Source organism: Hemicordylus capensis, chromosome 3, assembly GCF_027244095.1.
Source record: "Hemicordylus capensis ecotype Gifberg chromosome 3, rHemCap1.1.pri, whole genome shotgun sequence".
Classification (NCBI taxonomy): Eukaryota; Metazoa; Chordata; class Lepidosauria; order Squamata; family Cordylidae; genus Hemicordylus; species Hemicordylus capensis.
Genome location: NC_069659.1, coordinates 151,361,931 through 151,378,863, shown reverse-complemented (window position 1 = coordinate 151,378,863; position 16,933 = coordinate 151,361,931). Strand labels below are relative to the sequence as shown.

Sequence of the window (16,933 nt, the reverse complement as noted above, 5' to 3'; positions counted from 1 at the left end):
GAAGGGAGAGGGGGGAGCCAAGGGAGGGGAGTGTATGTGTTGGGGTGGGGGGGGAGTTGAAGTTTGGGAAGCCAACGGACTTCTCGTTTGAACTAGAGACTCTACGAGGGAGGGAAACGTCGCTTGGGGACCAAGGACCAATGGAGAGGAAGGAATCCCACGAAAAAGGAGTCGCTTCAGTGCAGCTGGAATGAAACAGTCAGGAAAAACACAAACAAAAACAGAGTTTTAACTTGGGTGTGCGTATAAATGGCAGAGCGGGGAGCGGGAGTTCCTTTCTTGAGTCCGATCCCTTCGGAAAGAGTGGACGAGCCGAAGCATAACCACACACCAATAAGTACTGTGCAGAGAACCACACGAGCCCTTACAGACGCATTTTTACAAAACCAGTCACCAATTGAACGCGGGAGGGGAAGGAAGTCAAGCTGGTGGGAAGTGGTGCTGACCGAGCTGTTTGGTTTGGTTTGGTCTTTGGGGTTGGTGCTTTCTTTTCCTTTTATTCCATTGCCCCCCCCCCAGCGTGAATGTCCCCTCCCTTACATTTCTTTTAATCTGCTTTTCTTATAAAGTTTACTGATGGGACTGTTCTCTGCGGGGGTGGGGCGTGGAGAGAATGCGGCTTTGGAAGAGACAGGGAAGTCAAACTAGGTTGAAAAGTTCGCCTGATTTTTGGCTAGATTGTCCTGAAAAAAGACTTGTCCAAAGAGCGTTTATATTTCAGAAGCTACAACCTCCTTTCCTCCCCGCTCCCTAAATCAGAGAAAATAAGTGGCTTTGTTTTTAAAAAAATTAAAAAATGAAGATAGTATGCAAAACAGCACATTTTTTCTCTGTGTAACCCTTTATTATTCCCTCCTTTAAAATATATGGAGGAATTGCAATGAAGATCTGCAGCAAAAACCGTATACAGGAGATGAGATCCCCCTCTTTTAGATGGGGAGAAACTCGGTGGGATGGGTGCTGGGACAGCTCCTCCTGCCAGTTTGAGGCCACTGCAGAGATGGAGACCTGCCTTGTTCTTATGTTCTAAGAGGGTACTGCCGTTTTTAAAACCGAGGAAGCAAACCCAGATCATCTTGTGAGATTCATGCCAAGAGGTTGCAGAATCTGCATGAGGCTTTTAAAAATTATTTTTAAGAGATGGAGGGAAAGGGAGAATTGTTTCCTCTAAATCATAAACGCTGTATAGACGAAATGTTGGGGACCAAGAAATTTGCACTGATACGATTTCCCATCTAGGAAAGGGAAGCTCTTATTTCTGGACTATACCGGAGAGGCATTCCTATGTCTCTTTGGTTTGGAAACTGAAAACAATAATTCATAACGGGACGGTTGTCATTCTGTAAAACGGTAGCGGTGTACAATGAAGGAAAGGCGGGGGAGGGAGGCAGAGAGAGTGTGTGTTTTGGATTGTCAGGAAACGCTTTAATCTCCAAAAGAATTTCTTTTAAAAAAAAGAAGAGGTACCTTTTAAAAAAAAGAAGAAAGAAATTGGGTGGGGGGTTAGGGGGAGGAACTGAGATTATGCATGCATGCCCTGAAAAGGCACAGAAAAATTCAGTGATCAGGTCTCGGGAGGTATTTATTTATTAATTAATTTATTTATAGTTTAATAATTTATAATGCGTGTTGAAGGATTTTTTTTTGGTGTATCATTGTTTGCAGAGCAAACGTTCTATGCATTCGAAACGGAGCACTAAAAACTTAGACTAGTTTTCAGCAATTTTTTCGTTTTCGTTTTTTGTGAATGATGGATGTGATTTCACACAATCGACTGCCTGTTTTTTCACCGAATACACACACGCACGCACGCAGACACACACAGAGACACACAAACGTCCTTGTCACGTTACTTGTATTTAGATTTTAACTCAAAGCAAGCAAACAAAAAAAGAGAGGAAGATGTTTGTAAATATTTTCTTTAATACACAGAGGGAGCAAAAATGACTACGACTTACAACCACGTGTCACTGAATTATCTACCTGTCCATGTATGTTTGCTGAGCTTTCTCCTTGGTTGGGTCTTCTTCATGTGTGTGTTTTTTATTTATTTAATTTTTTAAAGATTTCCATCAGAAATATTTCTGTACGCCAAAATATACAACAGGGAGATGTGTCCCAGCACACCTACAAATAAAACAAACCTGGAAAACAAAACAGAAAAGTATTATTATTAATAATTATGATTTATTTTATTATGAGCTGCATTCTTTCTTTCTTTTAATTTCTGAAACACGGCTGCTAAGTAAATAAATAAATAAATCAAGGCGTCGAGCCGTTAGACGAAAACCAAGACAAAGAGTCTACCAAAAATTTTTAACAAATCGAGAGTTGTATTTTTCTGCTAAATTCAGAAATCCTTACTATAAGATAGATCTTATGTGAAAATGGATGCTCTGAATAAAATGAACTATATATTAGCTGCGTGTGTTTCTTGACCTTTATTCAGTATAAGAGCAGAAAATCGAAGTCCAAGTTTTAAAGAGAAGTTTTTTTCAATTGAAGTGTGCGGATAGGTTTGCGCATCTCCAAAACATCTGTAAGTGAACCAAGCCTGAGTAGCTCCTGATTTATATATTGCACTTAAGTATGTAACAAAAATACCATTTATTTTTATTTTGGGTTAATAAATATGAAAAATTATAAACGGATCTTTCCTTATGTTGTAAGTGGAGTTGTTGGTCAGAACTGTAGGCTCATTCAGCTAAAGTTAGTCGCCCACACGGAAGTAAATCCTGATGGATTAAATGGGATTTACTCCCAGGTAAGTGTGTATAGGATCACAGTCTTAGGCTGGTGTTTTAAGGCTCGACTCGCTTTAACTGGATTGGGTCTTCTAAAAATAAATTCTGGTAAACCTGGTCTTTGAATCAATGTCAATTTTGGGAGGGGGATTCCATCAGTGCTGAGATCATTTCCTTCCTTGGTCTATTTCTTTCAACCAAATCGGTTTTATTTTGGCCGTAAACCTGTGAACCAAAACGATTTACGTCGTATTCAGAAAGCGAACAGTAAGTTCTAAAAGCTGTGATTTTTTTTTCAAGAAGTGGGCTTACCAGTGGGAGGTGGTAAGGGAATGAAGAATTCATGGTATTTCCCTCTCCCCAGAAATAGCACGCTTCTTCCACCGAAAACAGATTTGTTTTTGTTATGAACTCGAAATGTTATCTGAATTTTTAAATAAATGCATTTGTAAAGAAAGTATTTTATACATAAGTTCTATCGGATATCATTTTTGGAGAACTGGGAATGACCAAATAAAATGAATATTAAGTAGTGTTTTATTTTTCATTAACTGCCCTCAAACCAAAATGTTGCAGGCTCTTTGCTCTTTTACAAAAACAAAAATACAGTGTTTATACAGTAAAGTTAAGGTGTGTGTGTGTATATATGTGTGTGTGTGTGTGTATCTTATATATAATAGTCTTTTCGATTGCATGTACAGTATTGTGTTTGAACAAATTATAGTAACAATAACAATCAACACAACTTTGTAAAGTTTCCAGATTTAACATCGACAGAAAACTGAACAGCATCACTGAATCGTTTTGTGTGTGATGGCTCAAAACAGTCCAGAAATGATAGACTCTGTATGGTGTTGAGGGAAACAGAGATTCCCAGGGGTGGAGGAAAGTAATAATTGAATGCATTGTTGGAGCCCGCTGTCCAAGTTAACCAAAGTTAAGCACTTTAAAGTCCCACTGACTTCAGCAGTGCAATTAAACCACCTGCTTAATTTGAAATGAATGGGACTTTCAAGTGGAGAAATGTGCCTGGATCGGGTCTTAGGTATCTGAGTAGGAACTTTATTTTAACTGACACCTCTATTACTAACAGCCATGAAAGAAAGTAACTTATTTTCCACTGAACTTTCATCCAAACTATTCTGCTTAGGAGTTCCCGGGAATTCGTTTAAGGAAGGTTGCAACCCTAAATTCCCTTAATAGGGACTTGACTTCCATTGGGACTTAATTCTGACTAAACATGTTTAGGTCGCGCTGAGACAACTGGGGTCACAATGTCAAAACCCAGACTCAACCGTCGGATTTCTTTTTTATTTTCAAAGAACAACGAAAAGCAAGTATTTGCAAGGGTGACGAACGTATTCAGTGCCTGAATACGATGTTTAAGGTTATTCGAAAGGGACTCGCTCCCCTAAGCAAACTGGAGGAACACATTCTTTTGCGTTTTCATTTCCAGCCGGTTCCCTTCCTTGGATTTCCCCGCCCGTCGTCCTTTCTCCCTCCTCGCCTAAGCCTGACTTGTGGAATGTCTGGTTAACACTTGTTCTGCAATGGCTTTCAGCTTAGATTAGAACGTCATAAATGAATAATAGACACCCAACTGCAGGGTTGGTATTGATTCCCTCCCTCCCCCTTCTCTTGTGATACCCAGCCTTATTCAGTCCTGGTTCAACAAGTCAAAGATTCTCCCAGAAGGAGCAAGAAAGTGTGCTCCAGCCGAGGATTTATGGTGCGCTAGATCCCTCATGGCTGCCCCTCCCCCAAAGATAATTATTTTCACTGATGGCATCAACGTGAGCCCATCTCTGCCCCTGTTATTCTGGCTGCTCCCAGACGATTTGAAGTCCCTCTGGTTATTTATGTCTCGGGTTCCTCCCTCCCATTCTATCCCCCTACTTTGTACCTGCTGCTTTTTTTTTTTTAGTTAGGGAATCCTAATTGATTCTTTTTCTGATCAGCAACAATTCTGTTACGCCTGGGAACCTGCTCCCACCTGCGAGACAAGCCTCTGATGATCATTAATTAATCTGTGATTTAAAGGTTGGTAAAATATTAGTGTTTTCCGCCGCCTAGGCCCGAACTCGCGCTAGATTGGGCGTGGAGCCAGCGAAAGGCTGGAGTTTTCTGCCGAGCCAATAGCGTGCCCTCCCCCAGAATTGCTGCAAACACAATTACACAGCCACCCTCTGCATAATTCATGGGCTGAGATCTGGAAAATTAATAAAATGAATTATAACAAGAGGCTAATTAAAAACTTTAGTAATTGTTGTCGAGACGGCTTGATAGGAGGCGCGCTGCACAAGGCCCCTTCGCCTTCTTTTTAAAAGTTTTTTTTAATGTCTTTTTAAAAGGAACTGCGTTGTGGAAAGGGGCTTTTAAAAATGGCTTTTTATTTTAAAGAAGTCTCAAGTCGTGATTATCCTGGTGGATTTGGAGCTGGCTTCATTTGGAATTTGACCCCCATAGGGGAAAACAACTGAAGTCAAGTTTCTAGTCGAACTAATGGTTACAAATTTGTTTCTGGTTAGTCATGGCAGCCTTGATCTATCTATCTATCTATCTATCTATCTATCTATTAACGCATATCCCAGAGAGAGGCTCCTGCCATTGAGTCTCCCCCAAGCCCCAGAGATTTATGGCTTGTAGCTGCTGTAGGCTATGGAGGCTACGCCTTTGGAGATGGGGGAAGAAATTTCAAAGAGGGCTTCACAGACTGAGCGGATGGTTGCAAATAATGCCGTTTAATGCAGGGACCGACACCCATCACTTTTGCTGGGCTGAGGGGTTCAGCGCAAGAGGAGAACCGAACGTCTGTCTGTCCCAACTATATCCAGGAGGGCTTTGCTCTCGCCGCCAACGAGCTTTCAGAGTCGGAGATCCAGTCAGCCACTCGATTCCTTCTGCAAACAGGAAGCCATCCATCGATTGCTCTTTTTCCCTCCTCTCCCCACCTCCTAAGTCCAAAGGCAGGCAGGTTTAGCTTCGCCCTCTCTTTTCCCGCCACCTCTTTTTCCTTCAGGCACATTTCAGGCCGATCTCTTGGCTCCAAATCTCGACCTTTGGTAGGATTTGTTTCCCGAAATCTAAAGTGTATGGAAACCGCAACACACGACGAGCACACGTGCCCTCCCCCCCCCTTTTCAGACTGCTTAAGTGGCTTTGACAAAAATCCGGTGTTTCTTGCTTTTCGTTGATGCGATCCTTTAAACGACCAAAACAAAATCGCAGACTTGAGCCGTGACGCAGCTCTGTACGGAGTTTTCCTTCCCCTTGTGGCGGCTGGGGTGGACGAGGAGGTGGGGAATCTACCGCGAGGGCATGATCTCGCCTGCCAAAGTCGCTCGCCAGGTTTCCGAAGATGGGCATGGGTGGGGGTGGGAGGCATCAATTGAAGAAGCAGATCTTTTGGGAGGGAGGGAGGAGTGTGGGGAAAGAGCCATAATCCATACATTTCCTGGCACCCCGGGCCTTAATAGCTTCATGCCGTCCACTGCGTCAATACTCGTTTATTGACTTTTGAAGAGGGCGAGCTACCTCGGATAGTTTCGAAAAGACCCAGCCTCTGTCCAGGGCGGATCTACATAGAGCCAAACAAGGACACCACTAACCCCAGCGTTTCAACAAGCCCCGAAAGTGTGCGAGCAAGGTAAGGGGGAGGCGGGAGGAAGCCACGTATTGGTGCGATGGTCCTGAAAGGAACATTACCTTGGGCGCGATCCACAAGACAGTTAAGGAGATTTCGAAGGAGAGGTGACCAGCAAAGGATCCCAGACTACTTCGGAATCGCACCTTCCGACCCAAAAACCTTTCAGAGGTTAAAAAAAAAGTCCTTCTGACTTGGGTGCAAGTTGGGGTTACTATTTTGTGGCTAAAAGATGCTCTGCACATGCTCCGAGGACACTTAAGCACATCACATGCTTCAGGGCCCGGATCGTTACATGGAAAACAGGTTCCAAAGCCTAAGCCAAGGTGAATCCTGGCTCCAGTGAAGCCCGGGTGGGGCTTCTTGGCTTAATTGGTTCGGGGATCAGGCTGTTGAAAAGTCCCAACTGTATTTCTTTTCTGTATTTCTAAGGGTCCAGGCTTCAGCAAACATCGCTTGCTGGGTGACAAGCGCCTCATCTTTTTCCACCCAGGATGGGCATTCCTAAGTCACAGTTGCGCCTTTCTAAGCCCCGCTGATTTTCGTGGGGGAAATTAATATTGCCATCAGTAGGACTGAAAGTGCTTAACTTCGGGCTGAAACTTAGCCACAATTTTCGGTTTTTGTTTGTTATTATTCTATACTTTCAGAAGGCCCAATAGACTATTTGATCTTTTTAAAATTCAAAACATAATGGCCACGACCAGCCAAAGTGAAGCAATTTGGGGTGTAATAGTTTTCAATGAGAGAATTCAGCAGAAGCTTCCACCTGTCCTGTTTAAATCAATGGAACATAAACTTGCTTAAGTTTGGCTTTGGGCCTGTTAATAAAATGTCACCGAAAGTAGTTAGTATTCGCATTCACATTCGTATACCCCTCAATAAGCAGCGTGGTTCTTATCTCACAAATCAAAGTTTACAGTGGGGGATGGGTGGGAAGGAGAGAGAAGGAGAGGGCGCGCTTAAGCTGCCTTCTTCAACTCAAAAGGACTTTCGAGGCTTGAAGAATCTGAGTGCTCCGAAATATTCCCCGCCCCCAACATGCAAATAATAAATTTTATATCCAAACTGACCTCTAGAGTGTTCGAGCCAAGGCTGACTTATAAGGCTCAAGACTGTTGGAATTTGTTTTTCAGTGCCGAAGCGAGAGCGTCTCTGGGCCCCTGCAGAGTGCATCCTATTCTAATCAAGGATGAATCTTTCCTTCACATACTGGGAATCAGGAAGCAGCCTTCTCAAGTCGGGACATTTTTTGTTTTCAAAAATGAAGCCCGTGGCATAGAAGAGCGGAAGGAAGGCAACGTGGAGGTTAAATGAAAGGCCAAACTATTACCCGAATGGCCTGCCTCTGTAACATAATGCTTAGAGGCGGATTCTGTAGGAGGCTGGGGGTGGGGCATAGGACAGGGAGATATTGTATTTCTAAAATCTGTGGGCAGGGAGATGGGCTAAAATCCCTCGAGTCCATTTCAATGCCACGGGCTAATTCACAAATGCATGTTCATTGCCTGGTGGCTACACTTCAAACAGTGGCTTCCATGCAAATGACAATAGCAAGGCTGCTGCTCTGAGCAAGAATCTGAGAAATGATTGTGTACATGACACTACTATAGGATGGCATGTGGGTCTGGGTCCTGACAGGAACAACTGTACCTGGTGATGATTGAACAGATCAGACTCAAACTTTAATGTCAAACCTTTATAAAGTTGGGCTGATGTGAAGTTGCTTTTAGGATTTTATTAGGTAGGCTTTGTGGTTGTTTTATTATTGTAAGCCACCTTGTGGGTTCATATGGCGAAGTATACTGGAATGGATAAATAGTAATAAATGCAAAGCTTTTCAATGGAAGTTTACACATCCAGCCATGAGTCATCCAGAGGTGAGTGGTGAGAGATCAAGTGAAATACATATAAGAATGTAATCGATATAGAATGTTCAGGGCTAATTCACACATATATGCTCATCACACGAGGAAGTGGCAATTTGTATGTATGAATAAGCCACCAAAGGCCAAAAATAAAACCACAATTGCATTTCAAACTCAATGCTTTCTACCAAAGCTGGTTCCCACCGTCAATTAGGAGTAATCAAAGGTGAAGTAAGTAAGTGAAGTATAACCACGTGAAGTACAAACACGTGTGAACAAGCCAGAGGATTGGAAAGGTCAACAAAGGTAAGCCGGAGTCGCTGTTTTATGAAGGTTCGAGTGGTAAAAGAAGAAAGGCCACCATTTTGAAAGAAAGCCCATAAAAGGCAGGGATCAAAAGATGTTCAAATTCCACTTTGCGATTTGGCAAGTGGTTTTAAGCTCATTGGTGTTGCTGAGCAGATTGCTTCTTCCTATAAAAGCGATTCAGTGTTGTCTCTTAGTCAGGATTTCCTTCTGGATGATAATCATTAAGCAGCTCTAAATCAGTGGTGAAACTGGGTGGGGAGGAAATAAGGGCAGTTGCCAAAGGGCACACAGTCTGGAAGGGGCTGCAAAAGATCATGACACATGTTGACAATTATAAGCATGATCAATCCTACAGTGTTTTCAGGAGAGTAAGCTGGGTTGGATACCACCTTGCTCAGAGGCTTAGTGAGGGCAGTAGGCCACGTGCATCCCATTAGCCTTGTACCTGCGTTCTGACACACCATGGCACCTTGAGTGATTTCTGGTGAAGGAACCAGTTGGCAACCATAGGCGCAGGGCTGCACCTAGGCGATAGAGGGATGGCTGTGTTTGCCCCTCTCCCTGGTGGCCCCTTAGAGTGAGGGAGATAATGAAGAAAAATAGGGAGGGGTGGATCTGGGGGGCCGGGTTCTTTGAACCCATCCGCTCAGTTACAGCTACACCTCTGCATGGGTGCTCAAGAGCTGGTAAGATCAGTCTCCCCGAGCGTGGAGAACTCAAGACAGTTCAGCAACTGTATCTATCAAGGCCCACAACCATTTTTAATTAGCTGGGTGCTGGTGGGTGGAGGGAAGGCAGAGACAAGGGAGAGTCTTCTCCGGGCCAGTGTTCGAAGGCAAATTTATCTGATAACTAATTAGTTCCCCTTCCTCACTTTAAAAAAAAAAAATAATAGGGCTAGTTTGGCTTCAGTTTAGCCTAATGTCTAGACTACAATCTTTTGTACAGCGTCGGATCAGAACACAGCAAAGCGCTGACAGCTTCCAGGGGTGGAAATTCACCTACACAAGCCTCGCTCTCTCGCTCTCGCTCTGCTCTCGCTCTCTTCCTTCCCCTCCTCACTGAAGTGTTGACAATAAACATTTAATGAAGGCAGAGACTCAGATGTCTCCAGACAGTGTCAGAATACTTTAAACAGACCATTAGCATGGAGTTTCCTTACTTCAAACACGGCACACACCAGACCCCTAACATTATAAAAATACAAAGTATGAAACAAATAACCTGTTTATTCAGATAGTTGCAGCTGTTTGCACCGCTCCTGACATCCTTCTCCCCCCGCCCGCCCCGATCCTTCCTGCTGTATTTAGTAACAGAAAACTTAACTCATTTCAGATTACTCGTGGTTAAAAGAGAGAGAGTGTGTGTGTGTGTGTGTGAGAGAGAGAGAGAGAGGGAGAGGGAGAGGGAGAAGAAGGGAAAAATGTTAAATACAGTTAATGCAATATTAATCGCCCTTTGGTGATATAAAAAGCAATATTTTCAGGCGGCTATTGAGCTTTTTCGAGAGGCAAGAGCCGAGGAAAACAGGCACAGCTGAAGAGGGCAGAGAGAGAAGCAAAGAGGTCTGTATTTATGGCTTTTGTTTGCTTTTTGGCTGCCAAGGAGAGGAGGAAGAACCCAGAAGGGGGGACAGGCACGTTCAGTTGCTCGGCGATCGACGGCTGGGAGTAGCAGCTGGACAGCTTTCGGTGGGGCTAGGCAGCCAGTCCTTTGGAGCACATCCGAATAACTAATAATGATTTATGTTAATTCCACTTCACTTCGGCGACTTTATTAAGGCAGGCAGGGACTGGAGAAAGGGAAGGGGGAAAGGCAAGCTGGCTTGTGGCTGCTTTCGAAAGGTGAAAGGCTTTGACTTAAATGTGGCTTGAACCCTGGACTCTGGGTGGCCTGCTCCGAAGGCAACCAGGTGCTGATTCCCAAAAGCACTCCCTCCCGGGCCAAAGCACCCTCAAATCCAGACCCGTTTCTCACGTTGGTGGTAGATGGGCTCCAAGGGGTGAGTTTGGGCCAGCTCTAGGAATGTTTGGCCCGGTTTGAGAAGGGGCGAATGCGCAATCTCGTTCAGGCGGACGCCCCACGCCCCGATCAAACGACCCATGCCCCGATTCTCCATACAAAGTGAGTTCTGGAGATTTCAACAGTGCTTACTTCCAAGGAAGTCTGCTTAAGGAGGCATCTCCAAAGCAGACAAGCGGGAGTCTTTGGAATGGAATCGGACTTTTCAATAAGATTGACAATCCGGTCTTGATCGCATTTTCTTAACTCGTTGGTTATCAGGGAAGCTAATGAAGGCATTACTTCGTGGGAAGAAGTTTCACTGTAATCAGTGACATTTACTGGCAAGTGTGTGTGAGGGGGTAGATTGGGGAGGGCGCAGATAGTCCCAATAGCGTCACTGAGGACACACCAGCTGAAATTTAAACACACTCCACTTTCATCAGTTGGGGGTAGGAGCTGTCATACCCACTAAGTTCGGGCGAACTATTATCCCCGTGTCCATATTTTCTTGAAAGGTTATTTCGGTTGATTCCTTAAATGGTCTTAGGAGCCGACATTTTACAATGAAAGTGGGTTGTAGGATTGAGTTTTATAGGAGGTAAAAAGGTTTCAATTCGAATCTTTACCTATACATTGGATCAGCCATGGTACAACAGCCTCCTGTTTTCAAAAGTGACCAGTCGGACAGCTCCAAGCAGCCCAAGAGCAGAACACGAAGGCAGTTGGCCTATGTCTCCAGCGCTTGGTATAGACTGCTTCTGAACATGGAGGTTCCATTTAGGGATTATGATAGCCGTTGGTAGACTGTCCTCCTTGAATTTGTCTAACCCTTGGTTGAGTTCTATGCACATTGTGGTGAGAGGAAGGAAAACCGCCACTCACTGTGCTTTAGTTAGTAGTCCGAAGATCCCTGCACGTGGTTTATTTCTGATCGAAAAGATCCCTGATGTTCACTAACAGTAACTACCTGGCTATTAGATATAAGATTGTTGCCAGCTTTTTCCCTTGCAGGGCACCTTTACCTTTAAGGACAGTGTGATAAGCAGAAGTCTACAGCTGAACCTTTTTCCTGCCGGGATATAGCAGGAATGCAAAACTGTTTTTCTCCTTATCATCTTTTGACTGTAGCGCAATTTTTTAAAGTCACAAGAGCCCTGGTGGAAAAAAGACTTGGCAACCCTAGTTGGAAATGAATAATTTGCATCTCTGTTCTTCAGTCCCATCCTCCGACTGGAAGCAAATAAATAGAAATAGATTTCAGTTTAATGAAATATGGGGAGAAAGGGCAAGCAGAGAGTCTGGAGTTTATGTTGGGGACACATCTGTCCCCAGTACTTGCACGGTTTTGAAAGGGAAAGGGGCGCTTGGCCCCTGGCAATTTTTTTTTGCCTCGCTTCCCCCCCTGTGGAATTTTTCTCCCCTCCCCGCCTTAAGGCAAAACAGTACCAAAACCAACATCAAAAGGCTCTTTATTAACAAGATTTCCCGGAAATCAAAAGATGGTCACGTGGGGAGGCTAGCATTTATTAACCCTTCCTCCACTCTTCCCATAAGCCAATAAAGTTCAAAAGAGCTGGGACAGTTCGTTGTCTCCCAGGACACTGTCACCACGCTGAAATGGAATTGAAGTCCACTTTATGCTTTACACCCGGACTGTGGGTGCCTCGGTTTGGCCCCCTTGTCCTCATCACAAGCAATCATAGAGACTTCCCCTTTCCTAAGCTTTCCTAGCAGGTTCGGCTAAAGGTATGGTGATGTTTTTGAGAGCTCTTCACTGAATTTGTAACGCTGCTCTGTTTACTTTTTTAAAGGAAGAAAGGACCATATTTATATGAAACAGAAATAACTACTGGGGAACATTCGGATAACTCGTAGAAGGCGAGAGGAGCTTTTGGCGGTGTATTGTTAACGCTTCTGGTAGGGAAGCACTGTCAGATTTGCATAGGAGCCTTGGGGCGGTATAGGCAGTGGGATAAACGAACAGAAGGAGGCGCTGGGAAGACAGAGGAGTCCGTATCTGTGTGTCGAGTGCGGGTATGTTACGTTGATAACAAACTTCCCTAACTATTCGCTCTGAAAATTCAAGCACTTGTGGAAATCTGCCAACAAGTGCAAACAGTTTCCTCAAGCGAACATACTTGAATATGCCAAATCTCCCTGCTCTCCCCACTCCCTCACTCCCCATTTTTATCTGTTTCATCTATTTTTATCTGTCATATAAAAGCACCAAAGAGTCCAGTAACATTTCCAAAACCCTTCCGCGGTCTATTTCTTTCTGTCACCTATAATGCAGTTGCATTGTTCATATTCATAGATAATAGTTATTTGCATACGATATGTAGTTACTGTCACTTTTAAATCTATCTGTCCACCCAGAAACATATGAAATAATGAATCACTAGGAAGACTAAAGGAAAGAGCAGATCACTGTACCTGAAACTTCTGATCTAGCGACAGCATGTGTATGTACACATAAGTAGTATAAAATAAGTATTTCTAATCTGGTTCCGACAGTCAGAAATCTAACGCAGTACAGGCACAGTGTCATGACTTCAGCTGATGTCACATTGACTTGAGAAGGTTTATATTGGCTATATATTCAAGTGATTTAGTAAAGAAAACAAGATATCATCGTTTGGACTCATAGGAAGAAAGGTGTATCAAAAGACATATCGATAGGTTTGAAGCTTATATGCCTGTTTTTATATCTACGCATACATATAGGCACACAGATATCCTTTAGATAATTTTTTTCTGTCTGTATATCTAGCACATGTCAAGAATCTAAAATAGTAAGTGCACACAGATATCTATCTACTGTATCTATTTATCTATCTATTTATCTTGATTCCTAGAGAAGTTTTAAAAAACTCTTTGCTCTGTGTGCTTCTTTCACAAATCAAACGTTTCTGGTGGAAATCATTTGATAGACTTTCTCCCCGTGCTTTCTCTGACACAGTCTCTGTTCTCCCCTTCTCTCCCTCTCACCCTATAGATATAGGCAGCTGTCGGGATATGAACATTTATACAGCCCATACATGAGAAAATATTCAACTATGTGTGTGTACATATGATACATAGGGTCAGTCTATATGCCTGATATTTATACTTACGGACGCACGCCCCCCCGCCCCCACCCAAACACACGCACACGCACCATTTCCCCCAGTTTATGAAACCTTGGTGGCTCTTTGTTGCCTGAGCTGATTAGTTGGTTGCTCTTGAGCATCAGCACCAAGAACAGCTCCCTTAGAACGGGAGCGTGATGCATTATTGAAAGCCTGTATCCAACAGCTCTGGGGTGCAGCCTTTCTGCCTGGGCTCGAGATGAAGTCTGACTGTCTGACTGCACAGAAGCCTCTAATATGTTAATGGCCGTAGGGGATGCCTAAGGTAGCGTCTCAAGCTGCTTCGCACACCATATGTCAGGCCGTTAGCCACATGGATCTATTAATCAAAGGGAGAGGGAGAAAGGGGGAGGGGGGAGAAAAGAGAGCTTTTCATACCCCCACCCTATCTCACTACATATTTTCTCTTTTCCTTTTTTTTAACCTCTCAAATAAAAAGTACAAAAAACTACCATGAGCAGAAAGACAAAGAAGCCTTGATGTTTCTGTGTAACCCAAATAGAGCATTTATTTCTTGAGATAAGGAAACAAGTTTCCTTCTGAACGGCTGCTGCAAATCTTATTGGATGGAGGAAAATCTGCTTCTCTCCACAGGGAAAATAATAAATTTGCTTCAGAAAACAAGTTTTCAAAAAACCCCTCTCTAAATTGCAATTACACAAGAATAAATTAACATTCTCTCCCTCTCTTCTTTGATATCCCACCGCAAACTGTTCTATGGAAATACTTGGCTGAACTTTCCCTTCAACTGTATCAAAAGACTGAATCTGTAGCATTGGCCACCGATTATTCCAGCCTCGTGGGGGAAAAGTCTATAAGGATGTAATTCACATCCCACTGAGGTCAATGGTACAGCTTCTATTGATTTTCATGGTTGTTGATTGAAGCCAAAGTTAGGATCCAGGCTTAGCAAGTATAGCGAAATCCAAACAAAAACGGCCTTAAGGAGGCATCCAAAGAAAGATCTTCAGAGAACATTGGGGGCGGGGGAACCCTTGCTATTCCCAGATATAGAGAGGAGAGGCATCTGAATGGGGACAGAGAGAAAATATGGATGTGATGCAGTCAAAGTTAAACACTTGAACTTATTGTTTTCATTGGAAATTAGTGGGATTTTAAGAACATTGGTGGGGACAGGTTCTTCATTAAAGGCAAGCAACCATGGATTTTAAGAATACACAGCAGAAAGTTACCAAAGGCAAACTTTGATGTAGATATACTCCTTGGTAAAAGTTTGAAATTCGTAGCCATCCACAAACACACGCACATATACACATATCCATCCAATTGTACATAACAGGCATGGTCCAGCTTAGAGTACTTAAAAATACGTTTCTTCCATTGCAGTGCTTAACTTTGGCTGGATCGTACCCCAGGATTCCGAACACGTAATTTCATCTACTGAGCAAAGCTGCACACACTTTGTAAAAACAGGATTTACACTTGATGAGGTGCGCGAGCCCTCGCATTATACACAAACCATCCAACATACCCACTAGACATGTTCTGAAGGACTTGTCCATGTGACAGCTAAGACCCCCTGGGGCTTCAGAAAGCATGCGGCAATACACTTCTAGAATGCGCCCCCAGAAAACCGCCTAACAGCCATACAAGCAGCAGAGAAATCTGATGGTCTAAGCGTGTTGAATAGTCATCTTAGAGCTAATGCGCGCACTCTCCCCCCCCCCCCGCCATTTCCGACACTCTCTGATGATAGATTATTTCTGGTCTGTCGCGTGATTAGTACTCAGGTCTGCAGTGCCTGTCTTTAAGCATATGTTTCCTTTAATAAACATTTTATTCAACCCGGACAAGTCTACAAGGCTATTCAAGCATCCTCAAGCAATGGCTCCGATCAAGATGGAGATAAATATGTGATGAGAGATCCAATAAACGCTGGGGAGAGAGAAGCAGCGACTGTGCCTTCCAATTTCCCTCTCGCTCTGGGAAGGCACCTATTACTCACCCACCCTCCCACCACATCCCCGTTTTCAAATTTGGGTAACCAAGCCCAACCACCGTATTCTTTTTCCCTCTAGTAAAAAGGTAACCCCCATATATCTGTCGCTTTAGGTTGCCGAAGACTCGTAACTTAATTCCTTCAGGCTATTCATCAGCCCAGTAATTAAACTAGCAAATGGATGTAAATAAAGTGAAATTGGTTTCATGACAGATGAGCCAAAGAGGCCTCTGACATGAAACAAAGCAGGACAATTATTATTTCGGCACCAGGCTATATGGGGGACTCCATCTGGATTTATTAGGTTCTGCAAGTTATTTGCTGGAAGCAGGCAAGACAGGAAGGCTCACTTTAATTTGACAGGACTCCCCCCCTTCCCCCCTCCACCGAATCCAACCTTTGCATCCTAAATAGGCTGCAGCCACAGAAATCTCTAAAATTAGCATGAGCAAATCTTTCAGGCATGATCCTCTGCCAGATCCTCAAAGTAGTTTACGAGAAGTCTTTGATATTTTTTAAAGACCACTTGCACCCTGATCCTCAACATATTTCCTTGGCACGTTTTCTGTGGCATTTATTTCAAAACAAACCTAGAACTTAACTGCATCCTCTGTGCATCAGTTAGTCTGCGCTAATGCACCAAAAATCTGCAATCCACTAATTAAAGAGCCGCTAATCAAACTATTTTTCTCATCAATGCACTGCACTTAGGGCCATTAGAAATGCATCGCATCCGAAATCCAGGACAATTCTAGAAATTCCGGGCTAAAATCTTTCCAATCTAGGTTTAACTTATTAGTTCTCTTAATAATTGGAGGAAAGCCCCCACCCCAAACAGAGAGAAAGAGAGCGCCCGCAAAGGTAAGATATCCGGAGAGAGGCTGAGCATTTTTAAACTCTCCACTTTGGTATCACCGGCTTTGATGGAAGCAGTGAAATAAAATTAAGTTGCCCAGTATATGAGGAGGCTAAATTTATACCACAGAAACCAGAGAGCCCGCAAGATCCTTATGATATATGCTTGCTTGTTTGGTTTCAATATGGTTCAGATGTAATTGGAGATACAAGGTCCAGCTTGGGATTGAAGTAATGCACAGAATAAATAAAAAGGGGCTCTCGCAGCAGGTGCACATTAGTCTTTACCTCTGAAAAGATTAGAAACGGGTGCTCTATGCTTAAATGTACTCTCAATTATTTAAGCGCCCCTCCGTGATTAGCAAGTAAAAGTAACGCTCTTCAAGCTCTCCAGAAATGAAGCAAGAATAACACCGCTTTCC

At 43.5% G+C, this 16,933-nt stretch overlaps 2 long non-coding RNA genes across 2 annotated transcripts in view; one reads left to right on the top strand and one right to left on the bottom strand.

Annotated features, from left to right (window-relative positions):
* Window positions 1-1,905: 1,905 nt before the first annotated feature.
* The window catches only part of LOC128348824 (uncharacterized), a 282,395-nt gene continuing 267,367 nt past the window's right edge, over window positions 1,906-16,933 (bottom strand). The window contains exon 3 of the long non-coding RNA XR_008318360.1: window positions 1,906-2,144. This is a non-coding gene — a long non-coding RNA (uncharacterized LOC128348824). The remainder of the gene's footprint in view (window positions 2,145-16,933) is intronic.
* LOC128348823 (uncharacterized) overlaps window positions 9,970-16,933 on the top strand; it is a 63,260-nt gene continuing 56,296 nt past the window's right edge. The window contains exon 1 of the long non-coding RNA XR_008318359.1: window positions 9,970-10,129. This is a non-coding gene — a long non-coding RNA (uncharacterized LOC128348823). The remainder of the gene's footprint in view (window positions 10,130-16,933) is intronic.